Source organism: Schistocerca nitens, chromosome 6 (genome assembly GCF_023898315.1).
Source record: "Schistocerca nitens isolate TAMUIC-IGC-003100 chromosome 6, iqSchNite1.1, whole genome shotgun sequence".
Classification (NCBI taxonomy): Eukaryota; Metazoa; Arthropoda; class Insecta; order Orthoptera; family Acrididae; genus Schistocerca; species Schistocerca nitens.
In genome coordinates this window covers 134,521,472-134,537,578 of record NC_064619.1, presented here as the reverse complement: position 1 = coordinate 134,537,578, position 16,107 = coordinate 134,521,472, and the positions used below count along the sequence as shown (strand labels likewise).

At 45.5% G+C, this 16,107-nt stretch overlaps 1 non-coding gene across 1 annotated transcript; it reads left to right on the top strand.

The window, feature by feature from the left end:
• Positions 1-3,812: 3,812 nt before the first annotated feature.
• Trnat-ggu (transfer RNA threonine (anticodon GGU)) lies at positions 3,813-3,886 on the top strand. The gene has a single exon. It is a non-coding gene; the product is annotated as a tRNA-Thr (tRNA).
• The last annotated feature ends 12,221 nt before the right edge of the window (positions 3,887-16,107 follow it).

Below are 16,107 nucleotides of genomic sequence, written 5' to 3'. Positions count from 1 at the left end.
ACACGGAGAGAGTTTTACTGCTTGTCTTCGAGCTTGCCAATCCCTACTTTGTCCAAAGAGGATGCAGGATCTCTACCCAACTGAGAACGTCTGGAGCGTCAAGGGCAGGGGCCTCCAACCAGCTCTGGATTTTGACGGTCTAAAGTGCCAGTCGGACAGAATTTGCTACGGTATCTCTCAGGAAGATATCCAACAACACGTTCAATCAATACTAAGCCAAATAACTGCTTGCATAAGGGCCAGAGACGGACAAACACATTATTGACTTGCTCAGTTTCTGAAGCTCTTTCTCTTGGATGAATTATTCAGTTTATCTGAAACTCTAATCATTTGTTTGTCTGTACATGTCCATCACATGTACCGATTTCCGGCCCATTCGGATAATTCCTTCGTAGTGTGTCGATTATTTGTCGTAGAGTGTGTTTTCAGTGTTATACGAGGGTTGGAACTTTAATAGTGGCAACTATTTATTTACAGCTCTTACAAAATAGATACGTGTTTCAAAGTTTTACCGAACTTCAGAGTAGTCACCAGCGTTGTGTATAACCCGTTGCCAGCTATGTGGAAGTCGTAGTATACTCTTAGCAGTGCCAGTTGTGTTGATAGTTCGAGCGGCGCAGTCTATTGCCCGAAGAATTTGTAGCAGTTTTGAAGCGAATGCCGTGAAGTGTTTCCTTCAGTTTAGAAACTGAGTTGAACTCACGAGGGCTTAAGTCAGGGGAGTGCAGTAGGTCGTATAGCACTTAGCAGAACCATCAGTCAAAAACATCAGTAACAGCTTGCACTGTACGTGCTTGAGCATTGTCCTGGAAAATGATGGTCAGGTCCTGCAGAAAGTGTCATCACTTGCATAAGCTGGTCGTAGGTTGTGTTCCAAAAATGAACAGCATAGAGACAGAAGTGATGACATTTTCTGCAGGACCTGACCATTATTTTGCAGGACAATGTTCAAGCACGTACAGTGCAAGCTGTTACTGATGTGTTTGACTGATGGGACTGCTAAGTGCTATACGACCTACTGCACTCCCCTGACTTAAGCCCTCTTAAGTTTAACTCGATTTCTAAACTGAAGGAAACACTTCACGGCATTCGTCGGGCAATAGACAGCGCCGCTCGAACTGTCATCACAACTGGCACTGCTAAGAGTATCCTACGACTTCCACATCGCTGGCAACGGGTTATTCTAAATGCTGGTGACTACTTTGAACGTCAGTAAGACTTTGAAACACGTATATATTTTGTAGCAGCTGTAAGTAAATAGTTGCCACTATTAAAGTTCTAACACTCATGTGATTAAAAAGATAAATGGGGGTAAGAAATCAAACGAAATGCAATTTTCCCGTGGCGAGCCTCGAGGGACAACGGTCCCTTAACGAAAATACTCAGAAAATGTCTTCAGCTAGCTCCGCAATGTTTTAGGAGGAGATCGGGTTTACATTCCAGATATAGACGTAGGCACCTTAGGTGTCTTTAACTCAACTCCTCTAGAGAGTATATACGTGTGGTGATCAGAAACTAAGGTTATAAGACCGATATTCCTGTAGTCTCGTCTGTCGCTAGGCGGTTCTAAGGCTTCCCTTCAGTTCCTTGTTGACCAGTCTGGTGTGGCAGTTGAAGATAACAAAACGAAGCCGAAGTTTTGAATTTCACGTTGAAGAAATCACTCACACAGGAGAATCGTACAAACATACCGTCATGCGACCATCGGGCAGACTCCCGTATGGACGACATAGTAATAAGCATCCCTGGCGTAGAGAAACAACTGAAAGAATTGAAAGCAGGGAAATCGCCTGGTATGGATGGAGTCCCAGTTCGATTTTACAAAGAGTACTCTACAGCATTGGCCCTTACCTAGCTTGCATTTATTCTGGATCTCTCGCCCAGCACACTGGAAAAATGCACAGGTGACTCCAGTATATAAGAAGGGTAAAAGAACGGACCCACCAAATTACAGACCAATAACTCTAACTTCTGTTTGTTTCAGAATCATTGAACATATTCTCAGTTCGAATGTAATGAACTTTCTTGAGACTGAGAAGCTTATGTCCACGAATCAGCATGGTTTTAGGAGTCATCGCTGGTGTGAAACTCAGCTTGTCCTTTTCTCACTTGATATACTGAGAACTATAGATGAATGGCAACAGGCAGATTCTATATATTTAGATTTCCGGAAAGCATTTGACACGGTGCCCCACTGCAGGCTGTTAACGGAGGTACGAGCATATGGAGCAAGTTAACAAAAATGTGAGTAGCTCGAAGACTTCATAAATAATAGAACCGGGTATGTTGTCCTCGACGACGAGTGTTCATCAAAGATAAGGGTATCGTCAGGAGTGCCCCAGGGAAGTGTGATAGGACTGCTGTTGTTCTCTACATACATAAATGATTTGGCGGAAAGGGTGGGCAGCAATCTGCCCTTGTTTGCTGCTGGTGCCGTGGTGGACGGTAAGGTGTCGAAATTGAATTATTGTACAAAGATACAAGACGACCAAGAGAAAATTTCCAGTTAGTGTGATGAATGGCAGCTAGCCCTAAATATGAAAAAATGTAAGTTAATGCGAATGAGTAGAAAGATCGGACCTCTAATGTTCGGATACAATATTGCTAGTGTCACGTCATTTAAATATGTGGGCGTAACATTAAAAGCGATATGAGCTTGAACGAGCATGCGAGAACTGTGTTAAGGAAGGCGAATGGTCGATTTCATTTTATTTGGAATGGGTGGTTCATCTGTAAAGGAGATCTCATCTAGGACGCTGGTCCGACCTCGAGCGTTTGGGATCCGTACCAGGTCGGATTGAAGGAAGACGTCGATGCAATTCAGACGCGGGCTGAGGTTCGAGCAACACGTAAGTGATACGTAGATGCTTCGGGAACTCAAATAATAAAATGGCTCTGAGTACTATGGCACTTAACATCTGAGGTCATCAGTCCCCTAGAACTTAGAACTACTTAAACCTAACTAACCTAAGGACACCACACACATCCATGCCCGAGGCAGGATTCGAACCTGCGACCGCAGCGGTGGCGCGGTTCCACACTGAGGCGCCTAGAACCGCTCGGCCACTCCGGCCGGCTAACTCAAATAATAATCCCTGGAGAGAAGGTGACGTTTTTTTTCGAGAAACACCATTGAGAAAATTTTGAGAACCGGCATTTGAAGCTGACTCCCGAACGATTCTACTGCCGCCAGTATACATTGCGCGTCAGGACCATGAAGATAAGATTTGAGGAATTAGGTCTCATACGGAGGCATATAGACAGTCGTTTTACCCTCGGTCTATTTGCGAGTGAAACAGAAGGGGAACTGACTAGTGGTACGGAGTACAGCGGCTTGCGGGGTGTCTATGCAGATGTAAATAGAAAAGTTAGTAGTATGCTGTAATTCTGACACATGTGGTTGGTAACTGTGCCGCCATCTACAGCGCTAGTGTACGTAAACACAAATGTCGACTCGTTTCGAAAACTGGTTTTGCGAAGAAATCCGCTCAGTTATTAGATTTCTGTGGGCGAAGCATACAACAGCGCTTAAGTTCGTTGGTAGCGTTTCTCAGCGAAAGTGTCATCTTGGTTCACGGCAACACGCGATCTCATACAGCCAAGAAGATCACAACGTTGTTGGAGCATTGCTGCTGGGACATCATCAACCACACTCCCTTCAGCCTGGATCTCGCTCCAAGAGACTTTCAGCTTTTCCTTCACTTGAGGGAGCACCTAGGAGGCCGACGAATCGCTTCAGACGAGGAGGTGAAACAGTTCGGGGGTCGCTGGTAGAGTCCCGAGGCAGTCCGTGCGACTGCGATGAACACTGTGTCCGGGTAGCGCAGCGGTTAACGCACCTGCCTGGTAAGTAGGAGATCCCGGGTTCGAATCCCGGTCTAGCACACATTTTCGCTCGTCGCTGCTGATTCCGCATAAAGTCCCGACGCAGCTGACATCAATACTTCCTTGCCTTTCTCTCCCCCCTCCATCCACCTTCAATTTACGTAATACATGTGACAGCTGCGGATTTCGTGTGGTCTCTGTTCTTTCAGACATGACAGGAAGAACAGACACCACACATTCATGTAACACAGCGCCAGGCGACGAAACCGAGCTCCGCCAGTGGTCACCCAGTGGTAGAAGGGAGAAGTTAACGCCGCTCAGGGCCCTTCAGAGCCACAGAACACCGAAGATGAAAGGTACTGGCTGTCAACAAACAACCATGCGACACCAGAGACGATCCACGTATCGTGTCGACATTGCAATAGCCGTCCATACCTGCATGTGGCGAGATGAAGAGTCAAGCCACACTACCTACTTGTCCTGTTACTGAGTTGTGTCTGTGCCCAGTCAAAACAGCCCTGGGAATATACTGTATCTGTATTGCTGATCCAATAATAAACGTTAATGTTTCCGTGTGCTAATATGTTACTCAGTTTGTTTCTACTGCGATCTGATTTGGACACACTAATTTCTTCAATTAATTCCAATTCACTACATTCTGGTAGAAAATTTAATAGTCATGGGTGACTGGAATTCGTCAGTAGGAAAAGGGAGAGAAGGAAACATGGTAGGTGAATATGGATTGGGGGGAAGAAATGAAAGAGGAAGCCACCTTGTAGAATTTTGCACAGAGCATAACTTAATCATAGCTAACACTTGGTTCAAGAATCATAAAAGAAGTTTGTATACCTGGATGAATCCTGGAGATACTAAAAGGTATCAGATAGATTATATAATGGTAAGACAGAGATTTAGGAACCAGGTTTTAAATTGTAAGACATTTCCAGCGGCAGATGTGGACTCTGACCACAATCTATTGGTTATGAACTGCAGATTGAAACAGAAGAAACTGCAAAAAGGTGGGAATTTAAGGAGATGGGACCTGGATAAACTGAAAGAACCAGAGGTTGTAGAGAGTTTCAGGGAGAGCATAAGGGAACAATTGACAGGAATGGGGGAAAGAAATACAGTAGAAGAAGAATGGGTAGCTCTGAGGGATGAAGTAGTGAAGGCAGCAGAGGATCAAGTAGGTAAAAAGACGAGGGCTAATAGAAATCCTTGGGTAACAGAAGAAATATTGAATTTAATTGATGAAAGGAGAAAATATAAAAATGCAGTAAATGAAGCAGGCAAAAAGGAATACAAACGTCTCAAAAATGAGATCGACAGGAAGTGCAAAATGGCTAAGCAGGGATGGCTAGAGGAAAAATGTAAGGATGTAGAGGCTTGTCTCACTAGGGGTAAGATAGATACTGCCTACAGGAAAATTAAAGAGACCTTTGGAGAGAACAGAATCACTTGTATGATTATCAAGAGCTCAGATGGCAACCCAGTTCTAAGCAAAGAAGGGAAGGCAGAAAGGTGGAATGAGTATATAGAGGGTTTATACAAGGGCGATGTACTTGAGGACAATATTATGGAAATGGAAGAGGATGTAGATGAAGATGAAATGGGAGATACGATACTGCGTGAAGAGTTTGACAGAGCACTGAAAGACCTGAGTCGAAACAAGGCCCCGGGAGTAGACAACATGCCATTAGAACTACTAATGGCCTTGGGAGAGCCAGTCATAACAAAACTCTACCATCTGGTGAGCAAGATGTATGAGACAGGCGAAATACCCACAGACTTCCAGAAGAATATAATAATTCCAATCCCAAAGAAGGCAGGCGTTGACAGATGTGAAAATTACCGAACTATCAGTTTAATAAGTCACAGCTGCAAAATACACTCCTGGAAATGGAAAAAAGAACACATTGACACCGGTGTGTCAGACCCACCATACTTGCTCCGGACACTGCGAGAGGGCTGTACAAGCAATGATCACACGCACGGCACAGCGGACACACCAGGAACCGCGGTGTTGGCCGTCGAATGGCGCTAGCTGCGCAGCATTTGTGTACCGCCGCCGTCAGTGTCAGCCAGTTTGCCGTGGCATACGGAGCTCCATCGCAGTCTTTAACACTGGTAGCATGCCGCGACAGCGTGGACGTGAACCGTATGTGCAGTTGACGGACTTTGAGCGAGGGTGTATAGTGGGCATGCGGGAGGCCGGGTGGACGTACCGCCGAATTGCTCAACACGTGGGGCGTGAGGTCTCCACAGTACATCGATGTTGTCGCCAGTGGTCGGCGGAAGGTGCACGTGCCCGTCGACCTGGGACCGGACCGCAGCGACGCACGGATGCACGCCAAGACCGTAGGATCCTACGCAGTGCCGTAGGGGACCGCACCGCCACTTCCCAGCAAATTAGGGACACTGTTGCTCCTGGGGTATCGGCGAGGACCATTCGCAACCGTCTCCATGAAGCTGGGCTACGGTCCCGCACACCGTTAGGCCGTCTTCCGCTCACGCCCCAACATCGTGCAGCCCGCCTCCAGTGGTGTCGCGACAGGCGTGAATGGAGGGACGAATGGAGACGTGTCGTCTTCAGCGATGAGAGTCGCTTCTGCCTTGGTGCCAATGATGGTCGTATGTGTGTTTGGCGCCGTGCAGGTGAGCGCCACAATCAGGACTGCATACGACCGAGGCACACAGGGCCAACACCCGGCATCATGGTGTGGGGAGCGATCTCCTACACTGGCCGTACACCACTGGTGATCGTCGAGGGGACACTGAATAGTGCACGGTACATCCAAACCGTCATCGAACCCATCGTTCTACCATTCCTAGACCGGCAAGGGAACTTGCTGTTCCAACAGGACAATGCACGTCCGCATGTATCCCGTGCCACCCAACGTGCTCTAGAAGGTGTAAGTCAACTACCCTGGCCAGCAAGATCTCCGGATCTGTCCCCCATTGAGCATGTTTGGGACTGGATGAAGCTTCGTCTCACGCGGTCTGCACGTCCAGCACGAACGCTGGTCCAACTGAGGCGCCAGGTGGAAATGGCATGGCAAGCCGTTCCACAGGACTACATCCAGCATCTCTACGATCGTCTCCATGGGAGAATAGCAGCCTGCATTGCTGCGAAAGGTGGATATACACTGTACTAGTGCCGACATTGTGCATGCTCTGTTGCCTGTGTCTATGTGCCTGTGGTTCTGTCAGTGTGATCATGTGATGTATCTGACCCCAGGAATGTGTGAATAAAGTTTCCCCTTCCTGGGACAATGAATTCACGGTGTTCTTATTTCAATTTCCAGGAGTGTACTAACGCGAATTCTTTACAGACGAATGGAAAAACTGGTAGAAGTGGACCTCGGGGAAGATCAGTTTGGATTCCGTAGAAATGTTGGAACACGTGAGGCAATACTAACCTTACGACTTATCTTAGAAGAAAGATTAAGAAAAGGCAAACCTACATTTCTAGCATTTGTAGACTTAGAGAAAGCTTTTGACAACGTTAACTGGAATACTCTCTTTCAAATTCTGAAGGTGGCAGGGGTAAAATACAGGGAGCGAAAGGCTATTTACAATTTGTACAGAAACCAGATGGCAGTTATAAGAGTCGAGGGGCATGAAAGGGAAGCAGTGGTTGGGAAGGGAGTAAGACAGGGTTGTAGCCTCTCCCCGATGTTATTCAACCTGTATATTGAGCAAGCAGTGAAGGAAACAAAAGAAAAATTCGGAGTAGGTATTAGAATCCATGGAGAAGAAATAAAAACTTTGAGGTTCGCCGATGACATTGTAATTCTGTCAGAGACACCAAAGGACTTGGAAGAGCAGTTGAACGGAATGGACAGTGTCTTGATAGGAGGATATAAGATGAACATCAACAAAAGCAAAACGAGGATAATGGAATGTAGTCGGGTGATGCTGAGGGGATTAGATTAGGAAATGAGACACTTAAAGTAGTAAAGGAGTTTTGCTATTTAGGGAGCAAAATAACTGATGATGGTCGAAGTAGAGAGGATATAAAATGTAGACTGGCAAGGAAATCGTTTCTGAAGAAGAGAAATTTGTTAACATCGAGTATAGATTTAAGTGTCATGAAGTCGTTTCTGAAAGTATTTGTATGGAGTGTAGCCATCTATGAATGGAAGTGAAACATGGACGATAACCAGTTTGGACAAGAAGAGAATAGAAGCTTTCGAAATGTGGTGCTACAGAAGAATGCTGAAGATAAGGTGGGTAGATCACGTAACTAATGAGGAGGTATTGAATAGGATTGGGGAGAAGAGAAGTTTGTGGCACAACTTGACTAGAAGAAGGGATCGGTTGGTAGGACATGTTCTGAGGCATCAAGGGATCACAAATTTAGCATTGGAGGGCAGCCTGGAGGGTAAAAATCGTAGAGGGAGACCAAGAGATCAATACACTAAGCAGATTCAGAAGGATGTAGGTTGCAGTAGGTACTGGGAGATGAAGAAGCTTGCACAGGATAGAGTAGCATGGAGAGCTGCATCAAACCAGTCTCAGGACTGAAGACCACAACAACAACACAACAACAACTGGTTCTCTGCGGGGTGCATCCTCATTCTCTATTAATCAAAACGACTTCGATTCTCTACAACGTTTTGGAGCTTATCGTGGGGCCATTAACGTTTCAGCTGCAGTACTTAATTAGTTTGTTTCACTACGTTTTGGCGCCGAACGTGTGTCGACCTGTTTTTCAATTTATCGGTCAAGATAAATTCATTACATTTCTGGCGCCCAGCTTGAGGCGACTTCATTTCTAGTTCATTAGCACCCAATCGACTGGATTTCTATTTAGTACATTATCCACAGGACTTCTTGTCGAGTGGTGCGATGACTTTTGTTGCAGCCAGACAAAAAAAGGCTTTAAAAGTATTTGGCACTCGCGCGTAACGCTACAGAGACGCTCTCTATTTATACGCTGCGCTGGCCGCCGGCAGTTAATTAGACACGAGTGCGTGCGTGCGTCGAAGCTGTCCCCCTCCATCAGGGCGTGCCGCTGGGCACCCCGAGGTATGAAGCGGGCACCACCACTGCCCCGCCCCAGGGCCTCTTCCACAAAGCCTACTCGCTCGCCGACAAATACACTGCTCTTGCTGCCCTTCACTCGTCGCCGGCCAGAGTTACCGAGGTGTCGCGACCTCCAGGACGTGAAATACGCGGCTATGAAGATGGTGAAACGACCGGGAACGCTCTGTAGAAGAAGAAGAGAAATTAGGAGGCGAGGTAGATGGCGTGTGCAGTGCGCCAGCAATTCACGTTATGTGGCCGGCTCTGCCGGGCAGACGTGACTGGAATAGCCGTTTCTCAGCAGATGCGAGTGCGCTCTGCCTGTCACGGTCTCTGGTACAGCTCCAGCTCCAGCCACAGCAGACAAACTGTACGGGCGTCCAGAGTGTGTGTGTGTGTGTGTGTGTGTGTGTGTGTGTGTGTGTGTGTGTGTGTGTGTGTGTGTGTGTGTGTGTGCAAAAAGTAAGGAAGAAACGACATTTCGCATGCAGTGTCGGTACAAATAACAGTGCTCGATGAAACGCGGGCATACGTAGAAAGAACTGGTGCAGTATAGTATCGGGGTAACTGAAAGAAATAAGCAATGAGGCGAGTAGAAATAAGACTTTTATTCAAAGATAATAATTATACTGGAGTCACCGCGATTTTTATGGTGTCCTGGGCAATACAAAAGACGAGCACGGTGTTTAATACGGTGTGTGATCACCACTGGGCGTTCCGCGCCAGTGCTCTGCAACTTGCTCGCATGCTGCCCACAAGGTTAGTAAGACGTCCTTGTGGTAGGGCTGTTCCATTTCTACACTGGCGCGTTTAACAACTGTTCGACGGTCGTTGGTGCGTACGTCGCTCCAATGCATCCCACACGTTCTCGACGGGATATAAGGCCGGGTAACGGGAAGGCCAGTCCATTCACATAGTCAAAATCCTGAGTTGGCTGGAGGCCTCTGCCCATAACCCTGCAAACGTTCTCAATTGGGAAGAGATCCGGCGTCCTTTCTGAACAAGGAATGGATTGGCAAGCTCGAAGACATGCAGTAGAAACTCTCGTCGTGTTCGAGCGGGCGTTATCTTGCTGAAATGTAAACCCAGGATGACTTTCCATGAAGGGCAACAAAACGCAGGATAGAATATCGTCGACGTATCGCTGTGGTATAAGGATGCCGTGGATGAAATCAAAAAGAGTCCTGCTGTCAAATAAAGCGGATCTCAGATTTCAGGTTCTCGGGCCGTTTGTCTGGCGACGATCAGGTCGGTATCTGACAGCTTTACAGGCGTCTATAGACTCTGGTTTTCGATGCTCATTTGGAAGCGGGACTCGACACTGAAGACAATTCTACTGGATCCAATGAAATTCCAGGCCGAAGACGTGTCTGGAGACGTAAATATTTTCAACATTTAGAGGCCCTCTCAGCAACTGTATAAGTATTTTAATTTTAAACCAACATCCTCAGTTTCAAGGATCACCTAGATTTACCTAGGTTTCAATCGGGATAACCTAACCTTCTTCAGAATAGAAGTAACTACCATTTGTCCATAGTGGACATCGTCAAGCTAAAACTACAAATCCATAAATTATCGTTAGATTGTAAAAACTGACCTGAAGCTGCCTTGGCTCCACTTCGTGACCGCGATGCGGCAGCCACGAGTGCTCTACTGGAACTGACCATATTGTCATGAGGCCCACCTAGGCGGACCACTACCTTGCGCTTGCGCATAAACTATGTGATGGGTACTTGTTGGGACAAGACGCGAACCTAACTCCTGACCTTGAATTTGCTAGTAAAGTGAAATAAAAGAAAGGTACAGCTGCGGAAAAGGGCGTATATGTTACCCTGTGCAGAACGTACTTAGATCGACTGTCTTAACACTCATGAAGTATTCGTTGGTCATGATATGAGGAAAACATGGCGTGCTTAGAACGTGTGGCCTGTCTAAGAAAATTTTGTGCTTAAGCACGAAGTTTAATCACCTTAAAGAACTTAGGAGTGGGAAGGATAATATAAAGCCAACTGTCATTATTATGACAAGGTCTAAAAATTTTTTTGAGACGTAAATGTTAAGCATTTGCTTACCTATGGTTTATATTATCCTTCCCACTCCTAAGTTCTTTAAGGTGATTAAACTTCGCGCTTAAGCACAAAATTTTCCTAGACAGGCCACACGTTGTAAGCACGTGATGTTTTCCTCATATCATGACCAACGAATATTTCATAAGTGTTAAGACAGTCGATCTAAGTACGTTGTGCACAGGATAACATATACACCCTTTTCCTCAGCTGTTTCTTTTATTTCACTTTATTAGTAAATTCAAGGTCAGGAGTTAGGTTCGCGTCTTGTCCCAACAAGTACCCATCACACAGTTTATGCGCAAGCGCAAGGTAGTGTGTCCGCCTAGGCGGGTCTCATGACGATACGGTCAGTTCCAGTACATCACTCGTGGCTGCCGCATCGTAGTCACGAAGTGGGGTCGAGGCAGCTTCAGGTAACTTTTTACAATCTGACGATAATTTATGGATTTGTAGTTTTAGCTTGACGATGTCCACTATGGACAAACGGTAGCTACTTTTATTGTGAAGAAGGCTGGGTTATCCCGACTGAAAGCTAGGTAAATGTAGGTAATCCTTGAAACTGAGGCTGTTGGTTTAAAATTAAAATTTATGTCTGGAGACGCTCGACAACCAGGAGTGATGGTGTGGACTGTCACTTCATTTCATATCAAGACCCCTTCGGTCGTCATCTGCGGTACCATTCCAGCACAGCAATACGTCGACGATATTCTACGCCCAGTTTTATTGCCCTTCGTGGCGAGGCATCCTGGGCTTACTTCTTGTCTTCGTGCTTGCAAGAGCCTACCTTGGCCAGCAGGGTCGCCGGATGTCTTCCCAATTTGTCTGAAGCATTATGGGCAAGGCCGTCCAACTACCTCGAGATTTTGACGATCTAACGCGCCAGTTAGACGGAATTTGGCACGATAAACCTCTGAAGGACATCCAACAACTCTCTGAACCAATGCCAAGCATAATAACTGCTTGCACAAAGGCCAGAAGTGCACCAACTCGTTATTGACCATCCAACAGGCGTCAAACGTGCCAGTGGAGGACTGGAACGGCCCTACCACAACAACCGCTTGCCCGACTTGCAAAAATGGTTCAAATGGCTCTGAGCACTATGCGACTTAACTTCTGAGGTCATCAGTCCCCTAGACTTAGAACTACTTAAACCTAACTAACCTAAGGACATCACACACATCCATGCCCGAGGCAGGATTCGAACCTGCGACCGTAGCGGTCGCTCGGTTCCAGACTGTAGCGCCTAGAACCGCACGACCACCCCGGCCGGCCCAGACCTGCAGCCAGCAGGCAAGCACGTTGCAGCGCACGCGTTGCCCTCTGTGGTGATCACATGCCTTATTAAGAACCAAGTTCCGCCTTTTGTAATGTCAGAGAACGACCACAAATCATGATGCTACCAGTGTAATTATTCTGATTGAATAAAAGTGTCATTTCCGATTTCCTCATTTCTGCTTTATTTCAGCAATTCTTTCTTCAGCAGATGAGGACAGCTCAGTGACATCGAACGTGGACTGGTCAGTGGATATCACCTCAGTAAAAAATAAAAAAAAATGGTTCAAATGGCTCTAAGCGCTATAGGACTCAACATCTGAGGTCATCAGTCCCCTAGAACTACTTAAACCTAACTAACGTAAGGACATCAAACACATCCACGCCCGAGGCAGGATTCTAACCTGCGACTGTAGCGGTCGCGCGGTTCCAGACACCCAAGCGCCTAGAACCGCTCGGCCAGCGCGGCCGGCTGCTGGAGGGAACTGACACCTTGAATACTGCAGGGCTGTCCATAAATCCGTAATAGTACGAGTGGGTGGAGATCTCTTCTGAACAGCACGTTGCAAGGTATCCCAGATATGCTCAATAGCCAGCTGAAGTGGTTAAGCTCAGAAGAGTGTTCATGGAGCCACTCTGTAGCAATTCTGGACATGTGGGGTGTCTCATTGTCCAGGTGGAATCCAAGTCCGTCGGAATGCACAATGGACATGAATGGATACAGGTGATCAGACATGATGCTTACGTAAGAGTCGCCTGTCAGAGTATCAACTCCAACTCCTCACTCCAACACCATTATAGAGCCTCCGCCAGCTTCAACAGTCCCCTGCTGACATGAAGAGTCCATGGATTCATGAAGCTGTCTCCGTACCCATACACTTCCACTCACTCGATACATTTTGAAACGAGACTCGTCCGACTAGGCAACGTGTTTCCAGTCATCAACAGTCCAATGTCGGTGTTGACGGGCCCAGGCGAGGCTTAAAGCTTTGTGTCGTGCAGTCATCAAGGGCACAGGAATGGGCCTTCGGCTCCGAAAGCTCATATTGATTATGTTTCCTTGAATGGTTGGCACGCTGACCCTTGTTGATGGACCAACATTGAAAGCTGCAGCAATTTGCGAAAGGGTTGTACTTCTGTTACGTTGAACGATTCTCTTCAGTACTCGTTGTCCCGTTTTTGCAGGATCTTTTTCCTGCCGCAGCGATGTCGGAGATTTGATGTTTTACCGGATTCCTGATATTCACGCTACAGTCGTGAAATGGTCGTTCGGGAAAATCCCTACTTCATCGCTACCTCGGAGACGTTGTGTCCCATCGCTTGTGCGCCGTCTATAATACCACTTAAAATCTTTATAACTTGCCATTGCATCAGCAGCAACCGATCTAACAACTGCGCCAGACACTTGTTGTCTTATATAATCGTTGCCGACCGCCGCGCCGTGTTATGACTGTTTACATATCTGTAGTTGAATACGCATGACTATACCAGTTTCATAGGCGCTTCAGTGTAAATGGCCTCATTTCGGACACATACTAAATAACAGGTATGTCGTTTAACAGTTTATAATCTTCTCAATTTTTGTATAACTAGAGCTGAGTTTGCTTTGGTTACTGCAAAAGTTACAGTTTGACTGCATTTAAACTTGGCTGGCTACAATTTTTCGAGCGCAACAGACTATAAAACATACCTCTGACCTGTCTCTTAAGATTTCTTGTAACCATTGTTATTTACAATGCAGTCTTGAAATTTGGTACAGCCGTATAACTGAACGAATGTAATCGAGTGTTGTAATTAGAACTTCCTATTATAAGTACAAATGATACTTAATCTACGGTGAATAAGGACATTTTCGTTCCAAATTTAGTTTTTAGTAAATAACTTGAAAACTAATAGAGGTAGCTTATTGGTGTCACCTAGTTAATGTTTTTACATGAAACTGAGTCTACATACGAATTTTCGGCTTTCTGAGTCTAATATTTAGCGGCTTCAATTTTTCGTAAAAACGCCAGTTTTAATCAAAATACTTCTCTGAACATTCCGAGACTTTAAAATGTTAACATTAATATAATTAAGCATACACTGACGAAATTTGGAAAAGTTATTTTAATATTTAATTTCACTTTTAAATAATGATGAAATGTCGTGTGGCTAGAGTCTCCCATCGTGTAGACCTGTCGCCTGGTGCAAGTATTTTGAGTTGACCCCACTTCGAGGACTTGCGAGTCGATGGGAATGAGGTGATGATGATAGAGAAAACACAACACCCAGTCCCTAAGCGGCGAAAATCTCCGCCCTAGCCGGGAATCGAACCCCGGCCCCTCGGCATAACAGCCCGCCGCGCTGACGATCACTCAGCTATCGCGGCGGACAATGATGATGCAGTCTTTTGTAGGCTAAGCACAGGAACGTTATGATGAGGTGATTCTGATTGTAGTGAACTGGGGTAAGTTCTCTCGCCTCTGTACATCTTACAACAATACAGTGCTTGTTTCACCTCAGTGTCACCAATAGAGTGGAAGCCATCATGAAGGCGAAGGGTGAACGCTCCTCGTATTTGTGTGCACTGGCAGGTGTTCGGATACTTCTGATCAAATAGCGTATAGTATAGTATCAAGAGATTTTAATTGGTTCAAATGGCTCTGAGCACCATGGGACTCAACTTCTGAGGTCATTAGTCCCCTAGAACTTAGAACTAGTTAAACCTAACTAACCTAAGGACATCACACACATCCATGCCCGAGGCAGGATTCGAATCTGTGACCGTAGCGGTCTCGCGGTTCCAGACTGCAGCGCCTAGAACCGCACGGCCACTTCGGCCGGCAGATTTTAATTACAGAGAAAGACTATCAGTTTTATTTCTTACATATTTCTTCAAATGAAAATGCATAAATGTTTACGCCTGGTAGAGTCCATCTAGAAAAACTTCGGGGATAGCTGGTAATAGTATGGAAAGGTTAATCATACGCAGAGAGAAACAGAAAGATAAATTTACAGTTATGTATTACTGATTTACTTCTGTCTAAATATGTTATTAAGGCCTTTAAGCCACTGCTTCATTGCATTGGTTTGCTTTCTAAATATACCTATGTAACATACAGAATCTGATCGCTTTAATATCTGATAGTAGACCGGGATAATGTCGCGCATTTTTGTGAAAAAGAAATGGAAGAAGCTGAAATGAAGAAGACAGTAAGGAATGAAAAGAAAAAAAAACAGACTGTGTTGAAGAAAAAGAATGGGAAAGCTTTAAGTGGGTGCTTTACTGAGCAGCCAGAAAAGAAGAGAAAGAAAACCAGAATTAAGGAGAAAACATCAGAATCATCAGAGGTATCAGATGTTACCAGCATTTGTACTTATGAAGATGACAATGACTACAACAACAAGTTGACTGACATACTGAAATCACTACTTGGTCGCAGTAAAGAATGAGCTATGTGGCATCTGTGGAGAAGCAAATAAAGGCAAAGAATTGTGGAAGAGGTGTGTTGGCGCTTGGAATCATGCTGCTTGTACGGGGGAAGAGACGTGCTCGAGGCTAAGTCTGTGAATACTGAAATGAGCATTCTAAACACTGTTGAAACGTGGAAATGAAAGTAATTACACACTCCTTGGTACTGTTTTGAAATTTCAGTTAGTTTCCTGTCAGAAATTGGCAAATAACGCAATTACCAATTATTTTCACTCATATGTATTTCATAAAGGCTTCCCTTCTCAAGCGCACAATTCTTCAACTACTGTGGATAATTAGCCCATTTAGTGTGTAATCATATGGAATCGCATCTTCGTGATATTTGCAGTTAAACTTAGCTGTACTGCTTTTCTGGATTTAAATTAATGTAGTTCTGAACAAGTAGTAGTTTAACTACGTTAATCTTACATGCAGTTGATTTTAAGTTACTTCTTATGAATG